The sequence below is a fragment of the Nicotiana tomentosiformis genome, chromosome 12 (assembly GCF_000390325.3).
Source record: "Nicotiana tomentosiformis chromosome 12, ASM39032v3, whole genome shotgun sequence".
NCBI lineage: Eukaryota > Viridiplantae > Streptophyta > Magnoliopsida > Solanales > Solanaceae > Nicotiana > Nicotiana tomentosiformis.
The window spans coordinates 64,317,227-64,325,413 of NC_090823.1; the positions used below are offsets into that span (position 1 = coordinate 64,317,227).

The 8,187-nt window shown below is 35.2% G+C and overlaps 1 long non-coding RNA gene across 11 annotated transcripts; it reads left to right on the top strand.

Moving 5' to 3' along the window:
* Positions 1 to 880: 880 nt before the first annotated feature.
* On the top strand, positions 881 to 7,694 carry LOC104106789 (uncharacterized). 11 transcript variants are annotated; one of them, XR_688637.4, is made up of 9 exons: positions 884 to 1,052; positions 4,564 to 4,869; positions 5,014 to 5,085; positions 5,361 to 5,414; positions 5,607 to 5,647; positions 5,887 to 5,937; positions 6,364 to 6,485; positions 7,002 to 7,072; positions 7,221 to 7,694. It is a non-coding gene; the product is annotated as an uncharacterized lncRNA (long non-coding RNA). The 11 variants fall into 11 exon arrangements; XR_688634.4 differs by having other exon boundaries at positions 881 to 1,052; positions 5,014 to 5,414; XR_688635.4 differs by having other exon boundaries at positions 882 to 1,052; positions 4,564 to 5,085.
* Positions 7,695 to 8,187: the final 493 nt, after the last annotated feature.

Below are 8,187 nucleotides of genomic sequence, written 5' to 3' on the forward strand. Positions count from 1 at the left end.
ATATATGTAAAAGATTATTTTCACAGCAATAAAATATAAATTAAGCTTATATTAATACTTGAAAATATCTTAAGATCATGAAACTGATATCTATAAGGTAATTTATTTGGATGGATCACATATATACTTCAAAGTTGAGATCATAACTAAAAAATTATATTAATTAAAATACTATTTTAAAATAAAAGAAGAAGACTGAGTACTGTCTTCTCTTAAAGATTGTATCCCTTCTTTACTAACTAATTGTTTGAATTATGCTTTAACTATTGGTGGCTTTAAATCAAAAGCCACATTTTACATAAAGGAAATTCTCCAACATTCTTAAGAACAAATCATTGATCTACCAATTCTTCGACGTTGAAGAAGTATTGTTATTCCTCTTTCTTTATTTTCTTTTCTCTAATTTTAGAACTCCTTCTCTTTGTTGTACTTTCTTTTATGTATATAATTATTTACTCAAATATTTATTTTAATAATATTAATATTATTTTACAAAATTATGTACTATATAACTTGCATGTGCCGAAAAACTAATTATTATAAAAGTGGGAACCTCAAAAGTTAAAAGTTAAATTATCGAAATATCTTTCTAAATAGAATTAATATTCTAATAAATTAATTAATTAAATGGTGTCATTCTCTTATAATAGAAGCCACAGTTGAGCTTCTTCACGTGTCTGTGTCATCAACATGGCTGTCTGTCCATCAACTCCTTACCTGGCGTTTCACCAAATTCTCATGGAAAAGTCAACAATTTGTCTTAAAGTTGATAATAGTTACCAAAATATTTACCACAACTAAACCGTTACTGTTGCATTTTAAAAGGACAAAATAATAAAGTACTACTATGATTACAACTAAACCGTTACTGTTGCATTTTAAAAGGACAAAATAATAAAGTACTACTATGATTTAATGGAGAAGTTATTGGGTATTTCACCAAACTCAGTAAAGTTCCACCGTTTATGAAACTCTCCTGCAACCTCCTCACTCCTTAAGCTTTAATCTTTGTCTGCCTTTCGTTGTTTTGCTTGTTGCTACACCATCAACTGGTTAGTTTACAGTTCGTTATATCTTTTTCCTTTTTTCTAATTAAAATTTTCCCCAATTAGTTGCCTTCTATGGTATCCGATTACATCTCTGTTTCTTTCTTTGTATCATCAGATTCTCTCAACTGCGTAATTTGTGCGTTTTCTTGTTTGAAAGGAGTGGTCATGGTGTAATTTATTGTAAAGTTAGGGTTTTATTTTGGTAGGGTGTGTGTGTTGTGGGGGGGGGGGGGGGGGGATTGTATTGTTAGATCGTGCTAGGGTTTCTGAATTTCAGAAATTGCTAAAATTTGGAGGATCGTGATTCTTGTAGTAAAAGGCCCAAAGTTAACTCCATTTCGCTGTAAGACCTGCTTCTGCGCCTTCATTTGTAGTCTTTACCATTATTTTTGTTTGAATTAGTCAAATTATTGAATATTGGAGTGAAACTGGCCAAAATACATAATGAATAAGGAGGCATAGTTGATGTTATAGGGCCGACTCGATAATTACAGAGATTCAAGAGTCCTCAAATGCATGCTTTTGGGTTGTTATGTACATTTGTAATTAAAGTCGAGCCTGTTTCGGAGCATTGAGTTTTGAGGAAGGTACATTTTTGCATAGTTATTCCAGGAGAAAGAATATAACACTGTAGAAATTTTGTGAAAGCATGTTACTTAATATTTGGTAGAATTATGTTTAAAGCTATTTGTATTATGGATTTTCAAAATGCAAAGTAAAATTTAACTCTTTAATTTGATAATAGACGAACTATCATTTGAAGTAAGGCCCAAATTCAGGTTTAAAGACGAGCTTGTAATAACATATTTTTCCAGTCTAAAAGCTCTTATCTGCTGCATTCCTAAAAGATGCCAAGTGAGCCAACATGCCTTTAGGTTAAAAAAAGTTTATGTTACTATTTTATATTTTCCTATGTTAGTGCGGGGTGTGGGAGGGTCCATTTGTAGTTGTCACAGTTTTTGGTGATAACTTTAAGGGAAGTCAAAGAAGCTTCTTATATAATAGCGAGTTATGTTACACCAGTCCTTGGTCAAAACAAAGGTTTATACACCTGCCTGGTTTGACGTAACAGACATGAAGGACGGTTAGTTAAAACAAATAGATATTATTTTATATTACTTCTTGTTCTCCTCATTCTCAAAATATTAATATTTGCTTAAGGTTGAAATCTTTGAATACTTATCTGTTACTCAGCATTAATGAAATCGTTTTTACAATTGTTACGTTTGTTTCTTACAATTTTGTATTACTTTATTCCGTAATTCTTGGTTGCAGAGATGTTTATTTCTCTATTGTCTTGTCACGCCCCAAAACCGAGGAGCGCGACCGGCGCTCAACCGAGTGAACCCGACCGAGCAAGCCTGTTAGATTTTCTTCTACCCAACTCATCCATGAATGGAGATAATACATATTGTCATTAATTAGACAAAAAGGTGTTCATGTCCACAATACCAATTCATTACTAATAGTTCCATCATTTTTAATGTCTTAAATAGAACAAGTAATACAACCACAACATAACATAGTTTATCTTTCCCAGCACCAATACACAACCCACACTATGTCTACGGAGCCTCTAAAATACTAAAGAGTACAATGGTAGTGCCGGCAAAAAGGCTCCGGCTATACCTCAAAATACGATAACACATACGAAACAAAAGATGTACAACCCCGGAATGAGATGTGGCTCACCAAGTCAGCTGGGGAGAATGAGCACCGCTATCACTGGTCAATATCCTCCGCTGTGGAACCACCTGCATCCATGAAAGATGCAGCGCCCCCGACAAAAGGGACGTTAGTACATGTCGAATAGTCCTAGCATGAAAACCAAACACCAATTAAAGAATTCAAAAATACAATATAAATATGATGAACCAGGGCGACACTAGAATGGCATAGTTAACTGTTTAAACCAAAGCAAGATTATCAAGAGTTGTCATTAACATATATAGAATTTAAGATGAGATCCTCTATAACCGTTCCCACACAAAGCGGTCCCGCCGCCTCACCCTAATGTATACGGGTGGAGGTGTAAACACAATACCAAAACTCTACTAAAGCGGCCCTGTCGCCTCACCCCAATGTATGCGGGTGGAGGTATAACCACAATACCAAAAACCTACACAAAGCGGCTATGCCGCCTCATCCCAATACATGCGGGTGGAAATGCATCAACGATACCAATACCTACACAAAGCGGCCTTGCCGCCTCACACCAATATGTATATGTGGGTGGTGGTGCAACAACAATACCAAAATCATACACAAAGTGGCTCTTCCGCCTCACCCCAATATATGCGGGTGGAAGTGTAACCCCAATCACAATCTCTACACAATTTGGCATAATAGTTTTCCACATAAATCGTGACTTGGAATCATAACACGTAGATACACAATCCATAGTTTGGAACACATCCTCAATTTATAATACAATATGATAAGAGCATTTGAAACACGAAATGAAAATATATCTTTGTCACAAAACTTATTCGGAATACTCAACTTGTAATAAATATCTTGGAACTTACAAGAATATTGGGGTTCCAATTCTTAAAGAAGAGTTTAGCCAACATACCTCAATGGAGCTTCCTCAAACTCTAAATTGTTCCGGAATTCTTAGCAACTTCAATCTATTTTAGAAATATAACAAATTGAACCAAAATTAGGAAGATGTTCATGGTTCTAGCTCATTTGAGCATTTTATCAAACACTAGGTGTGCATTAAAGTTTCAAGGTCCTTTTATGGAGGATTCCATCATACCACAACCCAATCTTTACCATTTTTAGCTCAACAATCTTCCTACACCCTTTGATAACAAATGCATGTAAAATAAACAACTCTCATGACCAAAAATTATTTTGCTAATTACCCATTTCTAGACAAAATTCGAAATTGAGGGTTAGGATGTAGAATCTTACATCTAGAATGAAGACCTAGTGATTTTCCCTTCTTAATCTTCCTAAATTTGATCAAGAATTGAAGAACAATTATTGAGGAACACCTTCTCATTCTAGGGCACTCTCTCTCACTCTAAAATGTCATATTTTAGCTCAAAAATGACCCAAAGCGTGTATTGAACGAAGTAGGGTCGGGTTTTGAAAACCCAAAAATGAAGCTCCGGAACAAGGTCTGCGATCGCATAATCGATATGCGGACCGCATATCGGCCGCATAATTGGTGTCCAAAGCTGGCAAAAATCTGCCTGGGTCTGCGGTCGCATGGCATGCAAACTGCCCCTCTCCTGCCTCACACTGCGGCCATTATGCGGTCCGCAGAGTGATTCTGCGGTCGCATAATGGACCGCAGAAATGTATTTCTCTGCCAAAATTTTTTCCTTTATCCCTCAATGCATTGTTCAACCCAAAAAGTCCGATCCGGCACCACGAAACATTATATTTCTTTTTTCAAAATTTTACGGGGCCTTACATGTCTATTCAGTGATTCTTTGCAGCTATTGCGGCTACAATGTTGTTCGCTTACTGACCATGAATTTTATAATGTTCAAAATTGTAGAACTGACCCCAATTGCTACTTGGGAGCGACAAATTTTAATATTGATGGACTCTGAACAAACAAACAAGTGTCCTTACTCTTGAAAGAAATGTCTTGATAGGAATGTTAGACGGCGTGAACAATATAAACTTAAGGAGGCGAATGAAAAGAGTGTACTATCGTTACAACAAGTGCTTAGAAATCAAGCGCTGAAACGTAGTCCCTTTGAAAGAGATACTTCTGTCATTTCTACTGAGATAACAACAACATCATGACATGTGCAGTGTACTCCTAATACAGCAGACTCTTGCTCTACTCCCAAAATAGGTTAATATATCAATTGTATAATTTATCGCAATCTGTATAGTACACGCAATTGTTTCATTATTTATCACAAATGAAATTTCTGTCTGTGCATGAATATCTATCTTAAATTCAATACTGTGAACATTATTATTGCCTACTACGCAGACAGTAAGGTTACAGTCCTTTCATCATTCCCTGCTTTTGACAAGGGAAATCCTATTTGCATCTATGAGAAAGGTAAGTTACTAAAAGTTTCCGTACACTTGCACCAATATATGAAACTCATTAAGGTTCATTGAAGAACTATTTATCTGTTGGGTTCGACGTCAGCTGCACCTAATAAAGAATACACCGCAATTGAGATAGTGTTATTTCATCTAAACACATATGTTATTTTGGCTCAATATAAATGTTCATCTGCTTACTGTTACAACTATAGACTCAGATTATTATTGCTTCAGTGCCATTAGCTCTTGAACCTCTTTCTGTAATCTCATGTTTTCTTCTGTCAGATTCTCAACACACCTCTTCAAGAACTCACAGTCCACTTGCTTCAATTTTGTCCTGTACGTCCACAGACAGTATTTTTTGAATAATTTCTTTATGTATTAACGTATGTAGATATAATAAAATTTCAAATGTTGATATTTTTCATTAGTAGAACTGTGAAAATCATGTTTCTTGTTTAAGAGATCTAATTGGAATAGTATTTTCAGTTTCTCATTTGGTGAAAATGTTCTCACCTAGCTTTTTTGTAGGGTAACATGCACCTATAGATGCTGATGCCAACATGCTTCAGGTAATTACTCTTATGATAATTTTTTGTGTAGTTGCACGATTTTTCTGCTGCTACTTGGAGACATGTTACATAAGCTCAGTATTAGCTTCAATTGCTCTATACATGTTGATTTGAAAAATAATTAAATCATCACTGCAATAGAAGATTAGAATAACTGCTTCGTTTATTATGATAATAAGTTAAGTTTATTTCTCTTATCGTGTCTACCTCAACTGCTTATAGATTCATCTATTATGCAGGAATAGTTTATTTACCTATTGTTCATACAAGATTTAACGTCGACAAAACAGGTATCTACTCTTTCTGTGTCCAATAAAATTACTTGAAAACTCTGTCCCTTACCGCTAAAATGTTAAATGCAGAGTAGTTCTGAGTGTGTTTCTATTTGCCCAAATTAACATTTAGTATGCACGTGTTGTTGCCACTTGATACAAAGATGGCTTTTACTCAGATCAAACTTTGAGCTGCTGGCATGAGTTGCCTGTTGATAAAAGCCATAGGAATAGTAGACTAATTTCCTCAGAGATAAGCCTAGGAAATCTTTAAGTTTAGAAGTGTAATGTTGGTTTCTAACTTCTAAGTTGTGAAGGCACTTTTTCTGAGTTATTATCTGTTTATCCTCCAAAAGCATATTTTTCCACTTCTGAAATTGGTTATTGGTTGTTATGTTAAGCGCTTTAATCAACATAATGCCAATTACAACATCTATTTTGCAGATCATGACTTCTTCTGGTAGCCGATTTATGCAAATTCTTTCTGTTGGAATCCGTGGTTCAGCGCTTGGACCGCAATTTGTGGCTGAGGCATTGGCTCCTGATAACCCTCCTCTCCTCTGAAGGTAATTGGCAGTTGTGTTCAAAAGACCAGTGATTGTTCTGTTGTGAGATTTATGGGTTAACTGAACTCACTCTTTTAGCAGTACACTGTAAGGAGTTTTATCAATTTTTTCTCGCACTCAATTACTTTATCTCTAACCTGATATAACTTTTTAAAACAAAAAAAATAGAATACCCTTCTAAAAAGAGTAAAGAAGTCTCAAGTACGATGATTAAATCAGTATGTACTCACTTCGTTCACTTTTACTTGTCCGCAATGAACTTTGCACGCCCCTTAAAAAATAATAAATGAGGCGCATATTTTACCATAGTACCCATAATAATGATAGTATTTTGAAAAGTCTTGAGAACTGATTTGTGAAATAAGTAATTAATGATATGGGTAAAACAAAGAAATATGATTTTCTCTTGATTTGCTAAAATTGATAAGTAAAAGTCAAAATATATTTTTAATATCAAATAGATATAGAAAGCATAGTTGAAAACTCTATGCCTAACCATTTAAATGTTAAATGTAGAGGTCCAAAGAAATAAATACAGAAGCTGTTAGAAGATCAAGAATATCTTTCTGATATTGATGGCAACTCAGGTGAATTAATACTTAGACAACAATTTCAATACTTGACTTGGCTCTTCAAGTCTTTATTTGGGACTACAATTTTACTTACCAATCTTGAAAACAGAAGGAACATCAAGCTTGGAAATACCTCTTGACTTGCTATTTTGGTTACTTACAGGGTGCACTACAAGTTTGGCAACGTATACTTGGGATATATATATAGCTGATCCAGTCAATTAAAAGATACAATATGAGGAACTGTTTTGTCAAATTACTTTCCAAATTGATACTATGAAACGAATTGATTTCATCGACCTTGGTGCTATGGGATTGGACACGGGAACTCAATTGCTGAAATTGAATTTCTACGTCCTTGGTTATGATATAATGTGTTGCATCTTTCATATTCGCTGCTGGAAAAGCTTCCACTAGGGGCGGATTTAGGGGGCGGAAGGTGTTCACCCGAACCCCCTTCGCCGAAAAATTACAGTGTATATGTAAGGCAAAATTTATTTTTTACCTCTTTATATTATGTTTTGAATCCCCTTGACACAACCCAAAAGCATAGCTTAGTGGTGAAGGGAGCTCAAAATATTTGTAAGGTCATTGGTTCTATTCCCACCAGCTACATCCTTTTTTGCGTTTGCTTCCAGATGCTTAGATTTGTCATTGCCATAACATACTTCATATACATATTAGTACTATAGGTTCTGTTCAATGTAACTACTACCTGTGGATTTCTACATATCCACAAGATTAAATACTCTTCTATCCGTGTTACGAAGATTCTATAAACATTTAGAGAATTGTCTTAAGCAGCTGCAATATATTGATTTTGGCAATTGGGCCTGGGCTCAGCCCGGGCTAATACAACTAGTTTAGTATATAATTGACAGAAGCCACCTATTCAACAAAGCGGAGCGGACGCTTCAAGACCCCAACTTTAAAAGCCATCGTTTGGACCAATTTTGTCTTTATTGATGTGATGCTCTTCGAGAGAAAGCCATGGTGTCTGAATACGATCGTGATGCCATCATCAAGACAGTAACACTCGTAAGTTGTTATTAGTCGCACATATTGAATTATTATTAGTCGCTTCATCTCAATTCGTGTTCTGACAAAATTTCATTCTGAAAAGTCACCTA